Source organism: Perca flavescens, chromosome 17 (assembly GCF_004354835.1).
Source record: "Perca flavescens isolate YP-PL-M2 chromosome 17, PFLA_1.0, whole genome shotgun sequence".
Classification (NCBI taxonomy): Eukaryota; Metazoa; Chordata; class Actinopteri; order Perciformes; family Percidae; genus Perca; species Perca flavescens.
Genome location: NC_041347.1, coordinates 28,912,160 through 28,925,799, shown reverse-complemented (window position 1 = coordinate 28,925,799; position 13,640 = coordinate 28,912,160).

Genomic DNA, 13,640 nt, shown 5'->3' with positions numbered 1-13,640 from the left:
CACCTATCACCATTTCTAGCCACTGGGGAACCATAGGCAGGCTGGGGGAACTCATATTAGTGTTAAAAAAACTCATAAAGTGACATTTTCATTCCATGGGACCTTTAATGGCATGTTCAAAACCACAAACGTCACATGACTGAAATATCTCCTGTGGCTCGTATTAGAGGGAACAAACGCCCTTTATCATTGTGCCGTTTGGAGGACTTGTTGGTTCTTTGTTTTGATAGCCGGTCCGACAGTGCGTACATGCTGTGCGTCAGTATTTGACAACTTTGGAAACGGTCTGTGAAAGCTGTGTGGAGGTAATGCCAGACCACTTTTTTGATTTTGAGTAGAGCAACTTTAACTCAAACAAGAGTGTTTTTCCTTTTAGAGAAAGGCAGACAGACAATCTGCACATGACTTGTACGACGGGTCTGGACTACTTGACAATTTTGTTCTGACATAAGAGATAATTCAAAGTAAGAGAAAATTTGAGAATTAATCAGTATTATTGTCTTTTTTTTATGAGACAAAACTATCACATCATACTCAGTTGTGTGCATCTCTATATACCGTATGTACTGTGTGTGTGTATGTGTGTATAATGTGTAAGAGAGTGTGTGCATGGCTGATATAATTGTATGAGTGTGTGTGCCTGTTTGCTTTACATGAGTGTGAGGTGTGTGAGTGTGATTTGTGAGAGTGTCTGTGTGTTAATTGGAGGACTGTTGTCTTGAAAGATCATCCATTTGTCTCCATCTGGCCCTCTGGCTGCAGATACCTTCCTGCTACATTACACACACACACACACACACACACACACACACACACAAACACGCCAATGGCGCATCCACTCAGCACCAGTGTTCCCATGGTGTGCCAAGGTCCTCACCCGCCACACTTGAAACATTTTTTGAAGATAACAGTACGGACAGCATTTTATCAAAGCCGCCACTCAAATGCATTTTAATCTACATCTTCAATCAACGTGGTTCTCTATGATTTCCAGGTTCTGTAGTGTGAAGGATAAAAGCCTTCAATACCGACTGTAAAGTGGAAGTGAAGTGCTACAGCAGGCCCACTGGCTCATTTTTGAGCAGCATCACCTCTCATTTATTTAGAGATGGAAAGGTGATGGTCAGCGTGTCTCTCCGTCGAAAACACAACACAATTGCCTTCTTTTTTCATCCAGCATGAGCAATAAAGTCTCTGTCTAACATGAAATAACTGCCATAACTGTGAGAGATGAGTTATGTCTTAAAGCATTAGTGATGAAGGCTTTCCAGTAAAAACTGAGGACAGCATACAGTGCCTGTGTGTTTGTTTGTGTGTGTGTGTGTGTGTCTTGTCTAATTTAAACAATGTTTATTCATAGGATTAGACTGTTTGGCTAGAATGTGGGTCGTGGTCACGAAACAACATGGCAAACACTCTTGAAAATGATGCAATATTAATGTCAATATGCCCGTCTCATTTTCATCTCGTTGTTGCAGATTTGGTGGGACTTCTTAAAGGGCCAAATTCATGAAAGGTTTACCATGCAAGAGTGCCTCAAAGCCTTCTGAAAGTCTTTGGGGACCTGGTGTTGCTTTCCTTTTAAAATGTAAATCAGTTACGTTTACTCAGAGTACATTTACATTAGTAATAGTAGAGTACAATATTGTAGTCAATCCACCTCTGGTGTTTTCATGCTATTGCTATTGGGAATGGCAATGTTGCAAGATAACTAATAACCAGACCCAATCTAGTTTTTAGCAGGGATGCAGAATGAAATTCGCAGAATTTAGCGGACTGTTTTTCTGCTTAGGGTGGAAATGTGTAAACATTCTGAGATTTATTTTAATTTGTTTAAAATCTGTGGAAAATCTGGGGGGAATTCTGTGTCTGCAGATTCCGTGTGGTCCTGCTTATAAAATAAGAATAGAACAAATATTTTGTCTACATAAATCTTTTTTTTTTTTTATGAAATACTGGATGTCTTTACATCTTCAGGCCTCTAAAAACAATTTCAAGATTTTTTGCTGCTCGCAACCAGGTAGGGTGACCAGACGTCCCGAGAAATTCGGGACAGTCACGAAATCCAAGCAGTTGTCCCGAATCCCGAATCCTGCCCTAACTGTCCCGAAATTAGAGCAAAGTCTCAAGAGCAGACTCTCGAGTAGTTGAACATTAAAAACTGTTCATGGTGGTTTTTAATTGAGTCGTCCTGCAGCCAGCTCCTGTCATCACTTGAGTTCATGATTTTAATGATTTTTTTATTTGTATTTTTGGGTTTACAAGACAGACAGTTGAGTTTCTGAATAAAAATAATAAATAACTTTGATGCGGAGTTTTGAAATTCATGTTAAGTGCAGGCAGCCACGAGAAGGAGTGACTGGATTGGATGTTGCTGATGTTAAAGCGCAGACATGACAGTTGGTCGGAGTTTTGAAATTCATGTTATACCCCCCCCACCCCCAGTCTCTTCCCAAATTTTACCCATTCTCATCTGATCACCCTACAACCAGGGGTTGATGCATAGACTGTATGAGTGGAGCCATCTTGATCGCCCCCACTAGTGGCTGGCTGCAGTATAGCTCATACATCTCACCCGGACCAAAATAAAAGAATCAAGTAGGCCTACACGTCAAATACATTTTTCCCAAAGATGTTTTTTGTCATTTTAGGTAGTTCTTATCATGCTGATGTTTGTTCAAGCGTAAATATTTCTGCTAAGCTTGGTTTTTATTAGCTATTTGATGCTGTAAAAACAGGGTAAACGTCATGATTGACAGCTGTGATTGACTGGCTGCGATTGGCCAGGCGGGTGCATGGGTGGGACTTTGATACCGCAGCTCCACCGCCTGATCAATACTGGGCAGACTAAGGCTCCAAAATTATAAGATGGCGGCACCCATATCCAGGATATTTTGGCTTCACTTTTGTACAGTGGGAGGAAGTAAATATAAATCTTTATATATAGTCTGAGCTCGCAACTCATGGACTTTATGTGGCAAGGGGCATTAGAGTCACCAGCCAAAATGTTTGGAACCAGATGTGTTTAGGCAGTGTTTATCTGTTGGAAGCCCTGTGAGGGTAAACAGCCTGAACAGAGTGACAATGATCACTGTACAGTGGATAAAGGAAGCCGGTAGGAACTCATGAAATAAATAGTAAAGCAAGCAGCGTGGACAAGATGGATGAACGAGCAAGTCTTCCATATAATAAGAGTTCACGCTGAGGAGTAAAAAGTAGGTGGCATTAAACACAACGTGGCAATCTGGCCGGTATCTGGCCTGTGTGGGAGCGTGCTGAGGCACAACAACAACAACGCATAAACAACGGAGTTCAACCCATATGGTTCCAGTAGGCTGATACAAATACTTTCAAACCAAAGTCACCGGCAGCAGTTTGCACTATTTTTGAAACTATTTTTATGATCATTTTCATTAATTTGCCGGTTATTTTCTCAATTAATGGAATAATTGTGTGGACAATAAAACAGTGACAAATTAGTACAAAATTGAAATATTCTTTTGTTTGCTAACGCAGAAAACAAACAAAAAAGGCAGAAAAGTATTTATTTATATTATATTATTATTCAAATTTTCTATTGAGCCACTAATCCATAAATCTACTCGAGCTGCCAGTATTTCCTGAGGACTTTAATTCTTATTAGTTAGGAAAAATCTCTGAAGCAACATTAGTTCACTTTTAATTTGGAATCTATAATATAATATTACACTTCACAAACAATTTACTAACATGAATAATGCAAGTAATACTGTATAACTCAAAAGATTGCAGAGTAAGCAAAATAAGTACAAATTGAAATCTACAGCCCTTAAAAAAATTTAATTATCATTATTATATATTATCATTTCATAACGAGATAATTTTAGTCCAACACCCTTTCATCTACACATATTTTTCTTTCACAAAATAAAGAAGTGAAGGAGAAGTGGGAGGGAAAGCCTGCGTAATTAACCCACAAAGTACACTGTCAACTTCAAAAACCCCTCTTAACTTCTTCCTTTATCTTTGCATATTTCCCTCCTCCATCCCTGTCTCTAGCACTCTATCTTCCTCTCTTGCTGTCTCTCTGAAGTCCAGTTGCCGAATCAGACGGGCTAATTAAAGCCGCACATAACGAGAGAGCAGAGGAGGAGGAAAGGGGAGGGTCAAAGGGAGAGACGGAGAAGAAAGGAGTCATGATTCGGGGATGTCACATTCCTATCAAAGGAACTTGTTCTTCAGACTCATTTCCCCTTCCACTGAACCATGCTGTTACGCTGCATTTCCTCATGCTTTTGTGTTTGCTTATTTGCGATTGAATAATTCAAACTAACAGAATTCTAAAATGCACACATTTGCTCGCTGTTTCAATGAAAGCGCCCTGATGAAGACAAGCGGCTGATGTCTGTGGGGTGTTAATTAAGGCTAGTTTCAAAAGTTAAAGAAATGTAACGTGCAGCCTAAGGAGCTCCCTGGAGATGGCGACGTTTCAAACACACCAATCCAGTCATTTTAAATGAGCTGTGAGAGAAAGGTGGCTGGCGAAGGGGAAACCTGTGTGCATTTTACTGTTATATATTTCAGATTCATTATTAAATGGTCAGCCTCGAAAAGCTCCGGAAAGATAAGCACTGTAATTCGTATGATTTCCACGTTTATTTAATTTTTTTGTCTGCGCTCACCACATTGACTGCTGCTGTAGAAGACCGGTGTGGCTGGCCGCGTTTAGAAGTGGTCGGGGTGGATGGGTGGTCGGGATGGGTGGATGGGTGGATGGGTGGGCGTTAGCACACGGGACTTTCAAGCCAGGGAGCGGAGTTTGCTTCCCGGGGAAAACAAAAGACTTTCACCCAGGAAATGCTTGTTCCTTGGGAGCGTTTTAATACAAACCATAATCTTATTTCTAAACTTAACTAGTCGTTTCAGTGCCTAAAACTTAACTTTCGGCGCCGCATAACTAGGGTTGCGTATTGTTAGAATTTTTACAATTCCGATGCCGAAACGCTACTTTTAAAACAATTACGATTCCTAAACCGATTCTTGAAAAAGTAAAAAAATGACCTCTACGATGTAATATGTTTACTAGCGATCACGTGCAGTGAATGGTTGATATGCTTTTACGTCCGTTTTGGTGAGCCGAGAGGGCAAATATGGCATTTTAAAAGTAGCCTACATTTACGGTAGCTAGCTAACAGTAGACTACAGAGAAAGGGGGATATTTTTACGCCCGTTTCGGAGCAACAGAGGGAAAATATTTCAGTCGATACATTAAGAGGAACCGAAATGAGGAACCGAAATTTGCGTTCTAATCCCGTCCGATTTCTACCGGTTTGCGTAGTGGAACCAGGTTTCGGTACCCAACCCTACGCATAACGCTCACTTTGTCCTGCCTAAACTTAACCGTAATCTCCGCCGAAATGACTGGCAGCTCTCGGTGCTCTTCACCCGGCACACAGTCACCTACTCTTGGGTAACTGAACCACAAACTACCGCTGTTCTGACGGAGCACCATGCGGAGCATCGTAGACGGTGTTGCAGAGCTCTGATGGCGGCTCAACACATCTACTAACTGCCGCTGATACAATGAGCTGTGACGGAGCTCTGTAGCCGATGTCACGCGACCAGCGTGCGGTCTCCTAGTTTTCGTATATCAGACGTTTTAGTGTGCATAACGTTTCGTACAATATCCTACGAACCCATTCGTGATAATGCGTTGAAATGGTATAGGTGTGACAGAGATATGGGGGTCATTCCTGTCTGAGATTCACCTGGATATGAGCTGCATGTTAACTGAAGGTGTAAAAGGACACCCTGCTGCCATTTGCTTGTGTGGTCATTTTGTGTATTTGGTTGGCATCTCTTTGGGACCATTTTGCATTTCTTTGTAGTCATTTTGTGTCTCTTCGCAGTTGTTTGAAATCTCTCTGTAGCCGTTTTGCGTCTTTCTGTGTGGCTATTGCGTCTCTTAACAGTTGTTTTGTATATCTTTGTGGCCGTTCTGCATCTTTTTGTTGTCATTTTTGCTTGACTGTGTGGTCATTTTGTGTCATTGTAGTTGTTTGCGTCTCTTTGTGGCCACTTGGCATCTCATTGTAGTCGTTTTGTGTCTCTGTGATGTAATTTTGCATCTCTTTGTGGCCGTTTTGCTTCGGTTTGTCACCATTTTGTGTCTCTTTATGGTCGTTTGGGTCTTTTGTTGCCATTTTGGTTCTCTTTGAAGTCGTTTGGTGTCTTTGTGTGGTTGTTTTGCGTGTCTTTGTGGCTGTTTTGTGTGTCTTTCAATGACATCTTCGGTAGGCCCGTTCAGTAACCTTTCCATGGATGTGAACCACCAAGAGATCCTTTGCGGTCTCGGTTCAAGTGAAAATGAAATAGTCCCGGATTGATTTTTGACCTGGCCTTGTCTCTGCTGTGTGGCAGATGATGAAATGACTTGAAATATGAGAGACAAACGCAAAAAGACGGAGATATGGAGAGACAAAGAGTAGATGCGGAAGGAGAACAAGACAAAGACAGGAGACACAGAGATAGGCAGAGACAATAAGGAGGATGTTATTCCTGCATCATTACTTCAACACCCATTCTCCCTCTACTGTCTCATCTTCTCTTTTTTATTATTGGCACTCCCTCTCATCTTTTCTTTCTATTATTCATCCTCTCTCTTCCTGCCTCTATCATTAGTTTTTATCTCTGTCTCTCTCGCTTTCTGTTGTTCAGACACTCAGACAAATGAGCCATGAAATATTCGCTATCAAGACACAGAGACTTTCTGTGTGTGTGTGTGTGTGTGTGTGTGTGTGTGTGTGTGGTTAGTGAGTGTGTATGTGTGTGCGGGTAGCAGGCTGTGCACATGCATGTGTGTGCACGCTCATTTTGACTTTGGCTTTGAAGTCTGTCGGGTCTACTAGCCGCTCTGGAAGGTAGCCCACCTGTGTTCCATCCGACTTTTGTGATCCAAAAAATAATTTGGCAGGCACAAAATCACATTGGCTGCTAGAAATTGTGAATTCACTGGCTGCTGCACAGCTGACCAGCCAAGAAGGATGTTTCATGGCGATCTCAGCCAGAAATCTCACAAGAAAATTCACCAAATTATAGCCCAACACTGAAAAAATGGGCATTACAGTTTGTAACAATCTGATGGCGAAGATGCCATAAGTAAGATTTTAAACATATCTGCTGAGACCTCTGCTTTACAACAATCTGTCTTCTCTATTTAATTGGATTGATCAAAACTGTTTTAAAATTATGATTTTTTTTCCCAATTAATGCCTTTTTACCCACAACTATAATCTTTACCTAAACTTAGCCAAGTGCTTTAGTATCCCTAATTATAGTTTTTTTTCCTGCCATGACCACAATTTTTCCTCTAAACTTAAACATACCATAGTTGCCGTGTGCAGATACTATAGAAAGTATTGAACATAATCTGGGTTTTGCAGATTAGTCACGTTCCTGTCTTTCTTTTAGCGGTCCATGATTTCATCAAAAGGGAAAAGAAATTTGTTCCTTCAAAGAACTACTCATTTAAAATAATGTAAATATTCATTGCTCATCTATTATTAAATAACTTTTTCCTCATCGTAAATGTTGAATTGTAAGCTGTCCTGTAGAATCATTTCTCATATTTGCATGTTCAGCTCACCTGATGTGCCCCCATTAAAAGACTCTCTGGGTTATACTAGCGATTAATTTCTTGGTGGGTACCAATTCAAAGTCAGCTGAGGAAATAGAGTATTAAAGTGCATCTGACGGGTAGAGTATGGTGGCTTATGCTGGAATCAGACTTTACGATATCAGACTGAAAATGGCCACACACAACACGCGAGTTGTCCAGAATGATAATTAGTGTTGCCATGTCAATTGCTCTATTCGTCCCTTAAAGTGTACTTATTATGCTTTTTGGCTTTTTCCCTTTCCTTCATTGTGCTATATATCTTTTTGTGCACGTTGTAGGCTTACAAAGTGAAAAAGCCCAAAGTCCACCCCAAAGGGACTTACCATCTCCAACAGAAAACACTGTTCACAAACTGCTCCAAAACCAGCCCGGTCTCATGACAGGGCGTGATATGGTCACGTTATTGAATCTATTAAGTCGTGGACAGGACACGATAATGTCGTTTTTTTTCGTGTGGTGATTACGAATTTTAAAGCAATGTATTTCAATGGGAAGCATATTTCGTGATCACAGAACGATGACGATAGCAAGTAGTACTGATTAGGCGAAAGTCCGAGCAGGGAGGTTGGTCGGGGGGGTGGATGGGTCAAACCACACAGGACTTTCACCCCGGAGACCGGGGATTGCGTCCCGCGCGTTGCAGTTCCTTTCCTCGTTCTTCTTTTCCTAACCACAACAGTCCCGTTGTTGTGGCGTTTCATTTCCCCGTTGTTGTGTGCCCCTGCGCCCGGGGATCGCGTCCCATGAGTGGTGGCCCGTCCCGTTGTTGTGGCCGGCGTGTGGCGCCCCATTTCCCCATTGTTGCGTCCCCCAGAGCAATTTTGAAAATCGTGACATGTACACGTTAAAAAATTTGTGGCGTGTACACAAAATAAACATCAAAATTGTGACCTGTAAACGAATCAATAAATCAAAATAATAAATGTGTTGGCACAGTGAGCTAAACTTGTATTGTTTAATTATTTTCACTTCACTTTGCATATGATGATTAGACAGACACAAGCAAACCTTCCAGTAAACACTGATTTGATGATCTGCAGGTCAAAAGACTGCCCAGTTTTGAGCTAGACATCTTTTGACCTGCGTGACCTGCAAATCACAAAAAATGATTGGTTTAGTGGCATATTGCTTTCCATTAATGGCTGCTACAGATGTGTCACAGATCTGTTGATGTTGCAGCAATTACCTGGTTCCTGAAAGAGGTCAGTCAAAGTTCAAACTGAGGTAATGTCCCATCAAGATAATCAGGTTAACTTGTTCTAATTAACCAGGCACAGAAGGGACAAAACACTGGACTGAACCAGAGGACAGCAGTACAAAACACATCCGAAACATTGTTGGAAAACAGCCTGAAAAGTCTACAAAGTTTGACTCATCAAGGAGAGAAAAAACGGTTTCGCAAAACCACCTTTAGCAAAGGCATATTTGGCTGTTTATCCTCAGTTTTGGAATGTTAAGCCTGGTGGCTAAGAGTTGGACTCAAAATTCATCATCCACGTTACATAAGCCGCTCTTTGGATGTGCTATTGTCAAAGGTAGTCAGGAGCATCAGTTTAAATTTGTTTGCAGCACAGCCCCGTTCCAAATGTTACTCATCCTCTTTGCCCCCTTTACGCAACACAACTTTGTCAAATATGCATAAAATTCTGCATTACGGATATTAAGCCAGACGCAGTGCCATATGTTTGATCTCTCACATCTTTAGGCTACAGCCCACATTCACACACATCTTCCCCTTGTGTTCGAGACTCTGCATCCAGTGTGGGTCTGAAGAAAATTGTCGTTCTTTTAAAGTCATGAGCCACCCATCCTTACAGAGAAAAAAACTGTTCTTGACCCCTTTTTCATGTAAACATTAATATATTTTTGCACCTTTAATCCTGGACTTCAGCTCACTGCCAGACAAATTAGGCAGGATCAAAAAAATCTTCCCAGTTGCCATTGAAATTTTAAGAATGGTATCATTTTGAGCAAGTTTTGCGCAAATGTCCTTCTTTGTTGTTGTGTCATCAAGTTAATTACGTGGATGCTGGTAGTAAGTGTGGTAAATAAAACTTCAGTGCCTACATGTACCAGTATGCTTTGCACATGATATCCATATGTTGGAACAATATTGAAGAACAAAAACACACCCCAGTAATGACTTCGGGGCATTCACACATTGTTTTCAAGATGGTTAAACCCATTGCTAAATCCATAGTCATACCAGCTATACTGATATGAAGCCTAAATTAGATACTTTAACTGTGTTACATATTTTGTAAAGGTTCATTAAACCACAAATATAATAAAACTGTGCGATACTGTTCTTCTGATTAGTTGAATCAATTGTAGTTACATTTCCTTTATTTCCCATTTTGGCACTAATTTGTTGGCACTTCTGCTGTTTTTTGTGTCAACTGGGAGATCTGGAATTCACTGTATTCACTAGCTGTTATTACGACAACGAGGCTGACATGAATGTTTTCCTGCTCGGCTGCCAGATTTCAGGGTCTGTATGGTATGACCGGTGTGGCAAACTCTCAGACCGAAGTTTGTATACTGCATCGTAAAGCGTAATTTATGCTTCTGTGTAAAATCTACGCCGTGGCTACGTACGTAGGTACGTGGAGACAAGCCGGACCGCGATATTACAAATCCCACTATGGCCACGCCAAGACCCGCCCTTTAATACCATTTATTGGCCAGGCGTCCATGCTTACGCAAGGTAACGTAACCCCATTTGTACAGGTAGCCCGCCGGACCCTACGCTGTAGCCTGACGTGCACCTCTCGAAAAATGTAACCACACATGACGCACATCGCTCGGTTGTTGCTTGGTAGCGTTGCATTTCCCCTGACTCATTTCCTGGTTCTCCTTCTCCATAAACAACGTGAAATCAAGGAGAGGGCTAACTTCTCCTGCTCCAGATTTCCCACCGTGGTCAGAAAGAACAGGGGAGACACTTTGTTTCTCTCACTATGACTCTAGAGTCACTACTTGCTCCGAAGCTAATCGCCGTCACTCTCTCACTTCTCCTTCGCTCTACCACACAGCTACAGAGTGAGGCATCTCACTTCTATTCCATCTTTTTTGGAAGTCGCACATGCGCGGTAGCTAGGTAAGGACTACTAGCCAGTCAGAAGCAGAGTATGAGGGTGTGCCATGCTAGCAGCTAGGCGAGCATTATAACGTGTGTTACAAAGTGACCACGTTTGTCTCTGAAGTAAAGGCTGGACTACAATAGAGCTGTTTGGAGAAGTTTGTGAACAGTGTTTTCTGTTGGAGATGGTAAGTCCCTTTGGGGTGGACTTTGGGCTTTTTCACTTTGTAAACCTATACTGGCACAAAAAAGATATATAACAATAAAGAAAAGGGAAAAAGCCAAAAAGCATAATATGAGCACTTTAAGTTTTAAACTATAGTGAGCCTGCTTCACAATAAATTACAGGTTTTTATGTGGATTTATGTAACCTAGACATCAAAAAACCAAGCAAACAAGTTTTGACCTTGATGCCTTGACGTTAATGCTCACTGGGTAGTTAACCAGTTAGTTATTTGATGCCAATAAAATCTCTCTTGCTTCTAACGGCATTGGTCGTTTCTTTCAGTCCCCTACACCCCCCCCCCACTGGGACAAACACACTCCTTCAGTGCTGAAAAATATAACCTCAGTGCAACTCGGTGGGCAGCTGGAGCCCAGATAGATCCAGTGGGCTCAGGGCAGCTCAGCCTTTATAGTCCCAGCTCGAGCTGCAGCTGGCGGGCAGCAGCAGCAGCAGCAGGAGCCTCTGCCTCTCTTTGTTGAAGTCCCTCAGCACACACAACCCTGACTCTGCCAGCATGCTTTGACTCCGACAACATTTTATGAAATGTGAAGTGATCCAGGAGGTCCCCTGCGCGTACAAAAGAAAAGTTGTTTTGGCTAACTGTAATGCAGCAACTCCAACAGCTGAGTGAGCAGAACACAAGTGTGTTTCCCACAGGCAAAGACTTGAGAAGCAGCTAAACTCTCCTGTGTAGCTCTTTCACCATCAGCTTATTAAACTAAGCTAACTCACCGATAGTGTTAAACAGAACATTATTATCATGATAGACCGATGAATGATGCATACAATAAGGTTGAAAATCCAAAAATCGTACATTGCTATGACCCTTTTCTAATTGATTAATTCACATTCACATTTGTTATGAAGCACCTTATTAGCAGAATTAACAGTTATTACAACTATGACAAGAATCTTTACACATTTTCAGCTATTATTAGTGGAGAAATAAAGCATGCATCTTTTGCCTGGTCATTAAGGTAACTGGAGGGAAACACAAGACTGGCTATCCAGGTTGTCAGCTTTTAGACATAATATTTAGTGTCAAGGCGAGGTTTGAAATATCAGTTGTATACTGAGGAGTTAAGGTGTTGGGAGGGGATATGTTTGACCAATCAATCCCTGTTGCATGCACGCACACAATCACGCATGCACGCACACACAATCACGCACGCACACACGCACGCACGCATCTGTGAATTCTGTTTACCTGACCCCTTAAATTTAGTATTTCAAAGTTTGGAATTGCTTAATTAATTCCTTCAAAATACTAAATTGTGTCTCCAGGTACTTAATTTGTATTTCATAAAGAGGGCAGCAGTAGAGAGAGATGCAAACCTACAATTAGTGTCTTGTAACTGGATATGAATGAGATATAGACGTCAAGAACAATTGGAAGTCTTTCTGTAAAGATGAATCGTGGGACATAGTATTCTAAAAAGGATTAAGAACGAATTACCAAACCTTTTCCTGCACATTAGTGGTACATCTGCTTTCCCCATATCTGGTCAGCTGAGAGGAGGATGGGTCATTCTGTTCTTGACCTACATCTAATTTCCAGTAAATGAACAAGAGAAACCACATTTGCCAAACTAACAGACCTTGCAAAGTACTCATTGATTTAACCCACACAGAGACAATTTAATGAAACGTTTTCTTTGCCTTTAAACTTATTATTTTTTAAATCTGCTTTGGGCAAAGAGAGCTAAACTACAGGACTGCGGTTGGATTATCGGTTTGCTGCTCTGCTATTACGTGGAAGTCTGGATGTCTTCAAAACAAATATAATATGAACTCTTATTTCCCTCAAGAAGCCCAGAACAGTCCACTATATATAATTGAATATAATACAGTATAATATCATAGTTCCTTCTATCAGAGTTGAGTGGTGCATTTGGTAAAATGAAGACGGTGGGAAGGTGAAGCACTTGTTTACTTTTCCTTCCAATTAGAAGAAAGCATTTATTCTGATTGTATGGCGGATGTTGGCCGCTAAACACACACACACACACACACACACACACACACACACACACACACACACACACACACACACACACACACACACACACACACACTTTATTTTCCCTTCACTTAATTTCCCTTTTAAATTAAACCTTTATTGTCCCAGAAGGGATTTCTTTTTGTTTGTTTCTAGATGAGAATTCTGATGAAATACATACAATAATAAAAGCAATTAAACAAAACAATAAACCGCAAAGAAAAACACTATCGAATTTAAAATACAGCCAAAAAAGCAATAGCTCCAGAGTCATATAGTCCTATAAAAAGTTGATTATCGGTGGAAAATACGACGTTCTTGCGCAGTTCGAAAGCGACATAGTTTTGTCTCCAAATTAAGCAGATAAACATTGTGAGTAAAGTAATCCTATATTATTTTACTCTTAAATGTTGGCACTCTTATATGTTATCCAGAGGGCTCACATCCCCCTCGAAGACGGGGGCAGTCAGGAGCAGCATCCGCTTTCCTCGCCATATGCTTCCCAAAGGTTGAGTCATGATGATTGTGATTGGTTTAAAGAAATGCCAATAAACAAGAGCATGTTTTTTTCGACCATCCTGGAATGCTGTGTGGACTCGCCAGACCCTCCTTCGCAGCGCTGTGGCGGAAGGTCTGGCAATGCCAGACTAGACCACTGTAAGAGGAACAAACGCTG